The following is an 11,871-nucleotide window of genomic DNA, read 5'->3' as shown; positions in this document are numbered from 1 at the left end:
AGAGACATGACATAGCTATCATCAATGTACCAGAATTCAAGCACACGAAAGTTAGCCATAACATGTAGAAGGTTAGCCGATAGCAACAATAATAGTTCACAAATCTCGCAAGATAGTGATATGTAGCTATACAAAATTTTAGCATTAACAAGTGTCAATATCTTGGGTCGTGTCTATTGGAAGAGAACAACAAGGAAAGAGCTTGACAAAACAACTCCGGAGAAGGAAGGTTGATGTATGCACCGGAACAAAGAAGTGGTCGAGATAGCACCAAAACAACAGAGAGAGCATGTTGGCATGAAAATACCAACATTGCAAAGGAACAGATTATATGGTGGAGATTGATAGCAGATGATATTGAAGCAACCATAGTACAGAAAATTTTCAAAAACACTTTTCCCTATGGCACTATGGTTTTCCCGAACACGTCCAAACCTAGGCGAAACAAGATAAGAATAGAGTAAAACCGTTGCTCTTCCTCACCAGAGGGTGGGTGGGTGGGGTAAGAAATAAAAGCAGAATTCCTACTCTCGCGCACAATTTTTCCTATGTAGCTACTAAAATATGAGTTTCTAGACACAACTTCGTCCGCTGCAAGGGCTCCTAAAGGCAGTCCTGCTCTGATACCAAGTCTGTAAGCCCCAGGAGTAGGAAAACCCAGAGCGCGCAGGTAAGAGGGGTTTATGTGCATGAGGTCACTACAAAGGACCGTGAGGTCGCCTCGCATTCCCAAGCATATGGGTAGGCCAAGCAACAGCTCGACACGCCCATGCACACAACACCCACCTCAAAGGCTCACGGTAGGCTTTCCAGGCCTGAGTGCTTCACCTTCCTGTGCACTTCACACATACACACACTGTGCACAGGATACAAGGGTAGAATACAGCTTGAATATCACAACATGACTATGTATGACACAAAAGATGGAAAAAAAAGTTCATATATATAGCAACGCTCTAATGAGCAAGATCCAAATGACACGCAAAGGACACATGTCCCATCAATACATCATACATAGCGGAAGCAAATAGTCTGGGTACAGACAAGATCGAAATGGGACTAAGAGTCCTGAAGATAACCAAGCGGTGTTCCATAACCAACAAGCCACAGGCTGCTGCCTTAGGAACGATCCTGCTACGCAACGAAGTCGTCGTCCGTGAACTCGACAAAGTAGCCACCTGCGTACTGCTCATCATCTGTCGTACCTGTTTGTCGAAAAGCGTGTTCCGGAAAAAGAGGAAGAAAAACGAGGGTAAGTACCAATGGCACGTACTTGCGAGACAAGACCAGCTATGCTCGCTGGTGGGCGGTATAAACTTCACCCGGCTATATGTGGAGTTTAGCGGCAGCAAAGCAACTAACCAATAGAGACACGCTACAACATTCGTCTATTAGAGAAGGTGAGAGAGCGCATAATCTAGCAGTTCTATACCCTGCAAACACAACCCAGCCAATGCGATTCCCCTTCGCCAAGAGGTATTGCAAAGGCACACACACTTTTGAAAGAGTTTTATTAGCAAATTTATTAGCAACATGCGATAAGGTGTAAGTTGTTCTATGATCGAGTTTAACAGCTCCAAGTCGTCCATAACCGCGGACACGGCTTATCGATAAGATTTCACCCTGCAGGGATGCACTACTGTACCCATACACGCATGTCCGACTCCACAAGCAAGGGTTTTGAGAAAGCTTGCTGGCGAAACCTCGCATCACAACCCCTCCCTTCACCACAGACCAAGTCCAAGAAGCCACCTATCTAGGTTAAATCCGTTTCAGAGCCCGATCGGAACTCCGACGCGGACCTAGCTGTTTGCGTCTACGGCTTTCGGATGGAAACAGTGCCCGCAGGATGAATCCATCCTCAGCAATACGTACCGCGCCTACGAGCGTGCAAGAGACAACAGGGTTACAAGGCACAAAAGGCTTCCCCAAAAATAACACCATAATATCGGACCACAAAGAAACAAGCTTGCACGCCCGGGAGAAACAAAACGTTACGAACTAGTTGTGGCACTTGGACAGTGGAAGCAGTTCCGGTAATAGGTCGAGGGGGGTCCCAGTGAAACCTCCCACGTGTGGTTAGTGCGCTCAGTCTTGGATCAGAAAACAAGAACTCGTCCTAATTATAAAATTGGACACAAGTGAGCCATGGTAAAACCAATATACAGTTGACCCACCGATGCCTCTTCTTATCCATTTTAATATTATCATTAGGGTGAGCCATGATTATCTCCAACAACAGATATAGCAAGTAAAACAACTACCCAACAAGATATCCCGAACATTTCGAGATATCAACAAAACCCTAAACTCGCCTACGACTCGCAAAGCTGGCAAACAACAAACAATGGATAGGGCGAGGAGGTGTAACTCGGTAATATAGGGTAACAGGTGGAATAGGACACGTGACACAACAGAATCGCAACATAGGGATAGCAATAGATCAAAAGAGCATGAAAATGTAAAATAGGTGAAGGGGTGGGCTCGCCTGTCAAGTCGGAAGAGAAAGCACGAACGCGATCTTCAGGGGTGATGTAGAGGAACTCCTCGAATCGCTCCGGTGCCCGATGTCTACTCGAGAAGAACCAAATAGCACATACAAGGAAAGTAAATAGCACAATCAATACAAGTGATGCAATGCACAATATGATGCATGATGTGCAATAGGTTTCATGCATAGCAATTTAAGTGGGGCACTTGCAAACAACGAGAAATAAGGAAGTAACCCTCACATAACATTTAGTTCTAATTGTAAATTTTAAAGGTCGAAACAGGGATGATGCCAATGATGCATGAAATGTTGATATTTGAATTCCTCATGTTTTTCTGATGCATAAGGATATAAAGTTTATTAAATTTGGAATTATAGAACTCAAGTTATGGTTTATGTAAGATTTGTCAATTTTAGTTCAGATTTGAAAGTGGTCAAAATTTTATTTGTTCAAAAGCTGGAACAAAATTCATGGTTGAGTAGATCATGTTTTTCTGAACAACTTGGATATAAAGTTTGCAAAGTTTGGACAAGTATAAGTGTAGTTTTAAAAGATTTGAAAAGTGACCAGGTTACAAATAAGGTAAAGTAGGTCTCCGGGTTAACTGAAAAACGTGACAGCTGAACTGAAAACTGTGACACTTGCGATTCCTGTAGAGGCATTTCTGCACGGATTTTAAAGCGTCGGAAACGATGAATCTGGGCAGACCTAGGTGGGGCTTCGATGTAGTTGAGCAAGAAGAAGGTACCAAGATTCAAATAGGACAGGTTTGGGTAGATTTGGTGCACTGTGTACACGGGGAGACTCGCCGGGAAACTGACCGACGAAACAGCAAGCTGAACTGAAATCTGGAATCTGTTTCTGGACCAAACTTTGAACCACAATGGCGACGTCGTTTCTGCGCCGATTTGGGTGATTCAAAAACAGAGATGAAGCCTGAGATGTTGTGCATCTAGAGGTACAAGAAGCGCGTGCTGAAACGACCTGGAACGCCGGTGAGCTTCGTCGGAGAATGGAACAGAGACACGGCGAAAACTGAAACTAAACAGAATCTGTTTTCTGGACAGATCTTTGAACGAATGTGGCGTCGTCTACAGGAAACGAAATTGATTGATTCCAAAACGAAAGTTGTAGCCCTTCGTCTCAGCTTTCCAACGGTGTGAATAACGCAAGCTGGAGTGGCCTGTGCTGGCGAGGAGAAGTGTCGAAAGACAGGTGCTGTGAGAAGAAAAACTGGGCGTTTTTTTTATGTGAACTCGATCTCGCCTGATCTCGTCTCTCCTTCTCAACTCGGACCAGATGAAGCAAGGAAACAAGTAGGAAGGTCAGGGCATGTGGCTGCTCACCCTGGAGGTGTCGACGAAGAGGAAGAAACGGCAGGGGAGGTCGCCGGCGTCGTAGATGAAGGTGAAGCCGGGGCACACGAGGCGAAGTGGAGGCACGTTCGAGCAGCCGCGGCGTCTCCAGCTCTGCGAAGCGGACCAGGACGGAGAGGAAGGAACGGTGGCTCAATTCCACCGCTCAGACGAGGCCGAGGGTGGCCATGGCGTCGGCGTCGACGAGGTAGACGGCGGGGTTTTCTCACGATGAGGGTTTTTGGGAGGAGACAGAGACGGTGGCGGCGGCTTGGAGAGGAAAAGGAGGATGGGTAGGGTTTGCTGGGATGATTTTGTTGCTCAAGGAGAGAGGGGAAAGTGCTTGGAGCAGGTGGGGAAGAAAAGAGCACGCACTGCTCGTGCTCTGTACGGAAAGCAAGGAGCAGGGCGCTGCCTTGTCGTTCCAGGAAAGAAAGAAAACAAAATGGTCATATGGGCTTGCTCCAGGAAGAGAACAGAGGGCTTGGGCTGATTTTCTTTTATTTCTTTTATTCCTTTTTCTTTCTCAGATTTTATTTGAACCATTGGAAAACAAATTTGGATTTGAAACAAAGATAGAGACAAGTGAGAGGAATAGTTTCAACATAAATATTTTTATTTGTAAACAAGACAAACATTTTGAACATTGCAAATACATGCTTAAGTTGATTAATTGCAAAGTAAGATATTAAAGAGAGGGGTTTAATATCAACCCATATTTACTAGAAAAATTGGCATGACATTTTTGAAAAAGGTCAAGTGATAGGAAATAGGTTTAGGCTTTGGCTTTTCTTGTAACATCACAAGTGGTGAGATGAAACAAGAGGAAGAAGGAGGGAGAACAACACTTAAAATAAAGAACAACAAAAACCAAAATGCAATTTGATAAAAAAAAACCAAAGGTGACATGATATAACATGCATGATGCAAATATGATGCATAAACATGGAAAGTAAAGATGGTAGCTCACTTGGGATGTTACAAAGGTTTATTTGAAACAAACACAAGGATGAACCGGTGCAGCAAAACTCACATAAAAGACATATTGTAAACATTATAAGACTCTACACCGTCTTCCTTGTTGTTCAAACTCTTTACTAGAAATTATCTAGACCTTAGAGAGACCAATTATGCAAACCAAATTTTAGCAAGCTCTATGTATTTCTTCATTAATAGGTGCAAAGTATATGATGAAAGAGCTTAAACATGAGCACAACAATTGCCAAGTATCAAATTATCCAAGACATTTTAGCAATTACTACATGTAGCATTTCCCGTTTCCCACCATATAACAATTTAACGAAGAAGATTCAACCTTCGCCATGAACACTATGAGTAAAACCTAAGGACATATTTGTCCATATGCAACAGCGGAGCGTGTCTCTCTCCCACACAATGAATGCTAGGATCCATTTTATTCAAACAAAACAAAAACAAAAACAAACCGACGCTCCAAGCAAAGTACATAAGATGTGATGGAATAAAAATATAGTTTCACTAGAGGAACCTGATATTGTTGTCGATGAAGAAGGGGATGCCTTGGGCATCCCCAAGCTTAGACGCTTGAGTCTTCTTGAAATATGCAGGGGTGAACCACCGGGGCATCCCCAAGCTTAGAGCTTTCACTCTCCTTGATCATATTGTATCATCTTCCTCTCTTGATCCTTGAAAACTTCCTCCACACCAAACTCAAAACAACTCATTAGAGGGTTAGTGCACAATTAAAATTTACATGTTCAGAGGTGACACAATCATTATTAACACTTCTGGACATTGCACAAAGCTACTGAAAGTTAATGGAATCGAAAAATCCATCAAGCATAGCAAAACAGGCAATGCGAAATAAAAGGCAGAATCTGTCAAAACAGAACAGTTCGTAAAGACGAATTTCTAAGAGGCACCAGACTTGCTCAAATGAAAATTCTCAAATTTAATGAAAGTTGCGTACATATCTGAGGATCACTCACGTAAATTGGCATAATTTTCTGAGTTACCTACAGAGAATTAGACCCAGATTCGTGACAGCAAAGAAATCTGTTTCTGCGCAGTAATCCAAATCTAGTATGAACCTTACTATCAACGACTTTACTTGGCACAACAATGCACAAAACTAAGATAAGGAGAGGTTGCTACAGTATTAACAACTTCCAAGACTCAAATATAAAACAAAAGTACTGTAGTAAAAATATGGGTTGTCTCCCATAAGCGCTTTTCTTTAACGCCTTTCAGCTAGGCGCAGAAAGTGTATATCAAGTATTATCAAGAGACGAAGCATCAACATCGTAATTTGTTCTAATGATAGAATCAAAAGATAACTTCATTCTCTTTCTAGGGAAGTGTTCCATTCCTTTCTTGAGAGGAATTTGATATTTAATATTACCTTCCTTCATATCAATAATAGCACCAACAGTTCGAAGAAAAGGTCTTCCCAATATAATGGGACAAGATGCATTGCATTCAATATCCAAGACAACAAAATCAACGGGGACAAGGTTATTGTTAACGGTAATGCGAACATTATCAACTCTCCCCAAAGGTTTCTTTGTAGAATTATCAGCAAGATTAACATCGAAATAACAATTTTTCAATGGTGGCAAGTCAAGCATATTATAGATTTTCTTAGGCATAACGGAAATACTTGCACCAAGATCACATAAAGCATTACAATCAAAGTCATTGACCTTCATCTTAATGATGGGCTCCCAACCATCCTCTAGCTTCATAGGAATAGAAGCTTCGCGATTTAATTTCTCTTCTCTAGCTTTTATGAGAGCATTTGTAATATGTTTCGTGAAAGCCAAATTTATAGCACTAGCATTAGGACTCTTAGCAAGTTTTTGTAAAAACTTTATAAATTCAGATATGTGGCAATCATCAAAATCCAAACCATTATGATCTAAAGCAATGGGATCATTATCCCCAATGTTGGAAAAAAATTTCAGCAATTTTATCACAGGTAGTTTCAGCAGTTTTAGCAGTTTCAGGCAGTTTTTCGCGCTTTGCATTAGAAGTGGAAACATTGCCAACACCAATTATTTTACCATTAATAGTAGGAGGTGCAGCAACATGTGGAGCATTAGCATTACTAGTGGTGGTAATAGTCCAAACTTTAGCTATATTATCTTCTTTTTCATTTTCTCCTTTTTCCCACCTAGCACGCAATTCGGCCATCAATCTTATATTCTCATTAACTCTAACTTGGATGGCATTTGCTGTAGTAACAATCTTATTATTATGATTTTCATTAGGCATAACTTTCGATTTCAAAAGATCAACATCAGCAGCAAGACTATCGATTTTAGAAGCAAGTATATCAATTTTCCCATGCTTTTCTTCAACAGATTTGTTAAAATCAGTTTGTGTACTAATAAATTCTTTAGCATAGCTTCAAGTCCAGGGGGTGTATTCCTATTATTGTTGTAATAATTTCCATAAGAATTACCATAGCCGTTGCCATTATTATAAGGATATGGCCTATAGTTGTTACTAGAATTGTTCCGGTAAGCATTGTTGTTGAAATTATTATTTTTAATGTAGTTTACATCAACATGTTCTTCTTGAGCAACCAATGAAGCTAACGGAACATTATTAGGATCAACATTATTCCTATCATTCACAAGCATAGACATAATAGCATCAATCTTATCACTCAAGGAAGAGGTTTCTTCGACAGAATTTACCTTCTTACCTTGTGGAGCTCTTTCCGTGTGCCATTCAGAGTAATTAATCATCATATTATCAAGAATCTTTGTTGCTTCACCAAGAGTGATGGACATAAAGGTAACTCCAGCAGCTGAATCCAATAGGTTCCGCGAAGAAAAATTCAGTCCTGCATAAAAGGTTTGGATGATCATCCAAGTAGTCAGTCCATGGGTTGGGCAATTTTTAACCAAAGATTTCATTCTTTCCCATGCTTGTGCAACATGCTCATTATCCAATTGTTTAAAATTCATTATGCTACTCCTCAAAGATATAATTTTAGCAGGGGGATAATATCTACCAATAAAAGCATCATTGCATTTAGTCCATGAATCAATACTATTCTTAGGCAGAGATAGCAACCAATCTTTAGCTCTTCCTCTTAATGAGAAAGGAAACAATTTTAATTTTATAATGTCACCATCTACATCCTTATACTTTTGCATTTCACATAGTTCAACAAAATTATTGAGATGGGCAGCAGCATCATCAGAACTAACACCAGAAAATTGCTCTCGCATAACAAGATTCAGTAAAGCAGGTTTAATTTCAAAGAATTTTGCTGTAGTAGCAGGTGGAGCAATAGGTGTGCATAAGAAATCATTATTATTTGTGGTTGTGAAGTCACACAACTTAGTATTTTCAGGAGTACCCATTTTAGCAACAGTAAATAAAGCAAACTAGATAAAGTAAATGCAAGTAACTAATTTTTTGTGTTTTTAATATGGAGAATGCAAACAAGACAGTAAATAAAGTAAAGCTAGCAACTAATTTTTTTGTATTTTGTTTTAGTGCAGCAAACAAAGTAGTAAATAAAATAAAGCAAGACAAAAACAAAGTAAAGAGATTGGAATGTGGAGACTCCCCTTGCAGCGTGTCTTGATCTCCCCGGCAACGGCGCCAGAAAACAGTTGCTGGCGCAAAGTTGACGTGGGAGTTAGAGATCCCAGTGATGTAACTTTTCTTCAGGTCCCCGGCAACGGCGCTAGAAAACAGTCTTGATACGCGTACAGCATGCGACCGTTGGGAACCCCAAGAGGAAGGTGTGATGCGTACAGCGGCAAGTTTTCCCTCAGTAAGAAACCAAGGTTTATCGAACTAGTAGGAGCCAAGAAGCACGTTGAAGGTTGATGACGGCGAGATGTAGTGCGGCGCAACACCAGGGATTCCGGCGCCAACGTGGAACCTGCACAACACAACCAAAGTACTTTGCCCCAACGAAACAGTGAGGTTGTCAATCTCACCGGCTTGCTGTAACAAAGGATTAGATGTATAGTGTGGATGATGATTGTTTGCAGAGAACAGTAGAACAAGTATTGCAGTAGATTGTATTCGATGTAAAAGAATGGACCGGGGTCCACAGTTCACTAGAGGTGTCTCTCCCATAAGATAAATAGCATGTTGGGTGAACAAATTACAGTTGGGCAATTGACAAATAGAGAGGGCATGACAATGCACATACATGATATGATGAGTATTGTGAGATTTAATTAGGCATTACGACAAAGTACATAGACCGCTATCCAGCATGCATCTATGCCTAAAAAGTCCACCTTCAGGTTATCATCCGAACCCCTTCCAGTATTAAGTTGCAAACAACAGACAATTGCATTAAGTATGGTGCGTAATGTAATCAATAACTACATCCTCGGACATAGCATCAATGTTTTATCCCTAGTGGCAACAGCACATCCACAACCTTAGAACTTTCTGTCACTGTTCCAGATTTAATGGAGGCATGAACCCACTATCGAGCATAAATACTCCCTCTTGGAGTTACTAGCAAAAACTTGACCAGAGCCTCTACTAATAACGGAGAGCATGCAAGATCATAAACAACACATAGATAATAGATTGATAATCAACATAGCATAGTATTCTCTATCCATCAGATCCCAACAAACACAACATATAGCATTACAGATAGATGATCTTGATCATGTTAGGCAGCTCACAAGATCCGACAATGAAGCATAATTAGGAGAAGACGACCATCTAGCTACTGCTATGGACCCATAGTCCAGGGGTGAACTACTCACTCATCACTCCGGAGGCGACCATGGCGGTGAAGAGTCCTCCGGAAGATGATTCCCCTCTCCGGCAGGGTGCCGGAGGCGATCTACTGAATCCCCGAGATGGGAATGGCGGCGGCGGCGTCTCTGGAAGGTTTTCCGTATCGTGGCTCTCGGTACTGGGGGTTTCGCGACGAAGGCTTTAAGTAGGCGGAGGAGATAGGTCAGGGGGCCTGACAGGGGGCCCACACACTAGGCCGGCGCGGCCAGGGCTTGGGCCGCGCCGCCCTAGCGTCTGGCCACCTCGTGGCCCCACTTCGTGACTCCTTCGGTCTTCTGAAAGCTTCATGTAAAAATAGGCCCCTGGGCGTTGATTATGTCCAATTCCGAGAATATTTCCTTACTAGGATTTCTGAAACCAAAAACAGCAGAAAACAGCAACTGGCTCTTCGGCATCTCGTTAATAGGTTAGTGCCGGAAAATGCATAAATATGACATAAAGTATGCATAAAACATGTAGATATCATCAATAATGTGGCATGGAACATAAGAAATTATCGATACGTCGGAGACGTATCAGGGAGTCTCCCACTTCCAATCTCTTTACTTTGTTTTTGTCTTGCTTTACTTTATTTTATTTACTGCTTTGTTTGCTCTCTATATCAAAAATACAAAAAAATAGTTACTTGCATTTACTTTATTTACTATCTTGTTTGCGTTCTCCATATTAAAAACACAAAAAAAATTAGTTACTTGCATTTACTTTATTTAGTTTGCTTTATTTACTACTGCTAAAATGAGTAACCCTGAAGTTGAAGTTCGTTCGTTTAAGCAACAAGGGGGAGAATGTTTAAAAGATGCTTGGTATAGAATTAATTAGTGATGCTCATAATAGGTGCACTAAGAAATACTCCACTATTATCCTACTTAGGAACTTTTATGTTGGTATCTCTAGCTGGAATAGGTATGTTCTTGATACTCTCACGGGAGGTAATTTCCTAGGCACTCCTGCTTTAGAAGCTAGTTGCATTATTGAGAGTCTAGTTGGAATACCACCTGTTAATGAAGTTAAAATTGAAATCTCTCTTGAAGATATCATGAAAAAGTTGGAGACCATAGAGCAAAATCTTCCAAGTATTAAGACCAAATTGGGAATATTAGTTAATAGCACTGATAAACTTGATAAATCTCTAGGTGGAATTAATGAGAGAATTTCCGTCTTAGAAACTTGTGCTACTCATGATAATCAAACCCATAGGGATAGTGAACTTGAAGAAGCTATGGGAACCTTGGGTTCAACTTTTTCTTCTCTTAAGTTTAAGGAGAAAGCTTATGTGGGTAAGGAGCAAAAGTTTATGTATGTCTCTAAGGTGCCTAAGCCAAAAAACTATTATAGGTCTAAAATTGACAAAGCCCTTAGTACCACTATGGATGAGGGAGCATCTAATATACCTATTGTGACAAATTGTGAAATTTATGATGTTGATGTTTCATCTCTTGATAATACTTGATTCACACTTTCTGTGCCTAGCTGAAAGGCGTTAAAGAAAAGCGCTTATGGGAGACAACCCATTATTTTACTTCTGCAATTTTGTTTTATATTTGAGTCTTGGAAGTTGTTACTACTGTAGCAAACTCTCCTTATCTTTATTTTATTGCATTGTTGTGCCAAGTAAAGTCTTTGATAGTAGGGTTGATACTAGATTTGGATTACTGCGCAGAAACAGATTTCTTACTGTCACGAAATTGAGCAGCCCCGTCTGTAGGTAACTCAGAAAAATCTGCCAATTTACGTGAGTGATCCACAGATATGTACGCAACTTTCATTCAATTTGAGCTTTTTCATCTGAGCAAGTTAAGTGCCCCAGAAAAATTCGTCTTTATGGATTGTTCTGTTTTGACAGATTCTGCCTTTTATTTCGCATTGCCTGTTTTGCTATGTTTGATGGATTTCTTTGTTCCATTAACTTTCAGTAGCTTTGTGAAATGTTCAGAAGTGTTAAGAATGATTATGTCACCTCTGAATATGTGAATTTCTGATTATGCACTAACCCTCTAATGAGTTTGTTTTGAGTTTGGTGTGGAGGAAGTTTTCAAGGGTCAAGAGAGGAGGATGATACAATATGATCAAGAAGAGTGAAAAGTATAAGCTTGGGGATGCCCCCGTGGTTCATCCCTACATATTTTAAGAAGACTCAAGCATCTAAGCTTGGGGATGCCCAAGGCATCCCTTCTTCATCGACAACTTATCAGGTCACCTCTAGTGAAACTATATTTTTATTCCGTCACATCTTATGTGCTTTACTTGGAGCG

This window comes from Lolium perenne, chromosome 1 (assembly GCF_019359855.2).
Source record: "Lolium perenne isolate Kyuss_39 chromosome 1, Kyuss_2.0, whole genome shotgun sequence".
Lineage (NCBI taxonomy): Eukaryota > Viridiplantae > Streptophyta > Magnoliopsida > Poales > Poaceae > Lolium > Lolium perenne.
Note: the sequence above shows the minus strand (reverse complement) of the source record.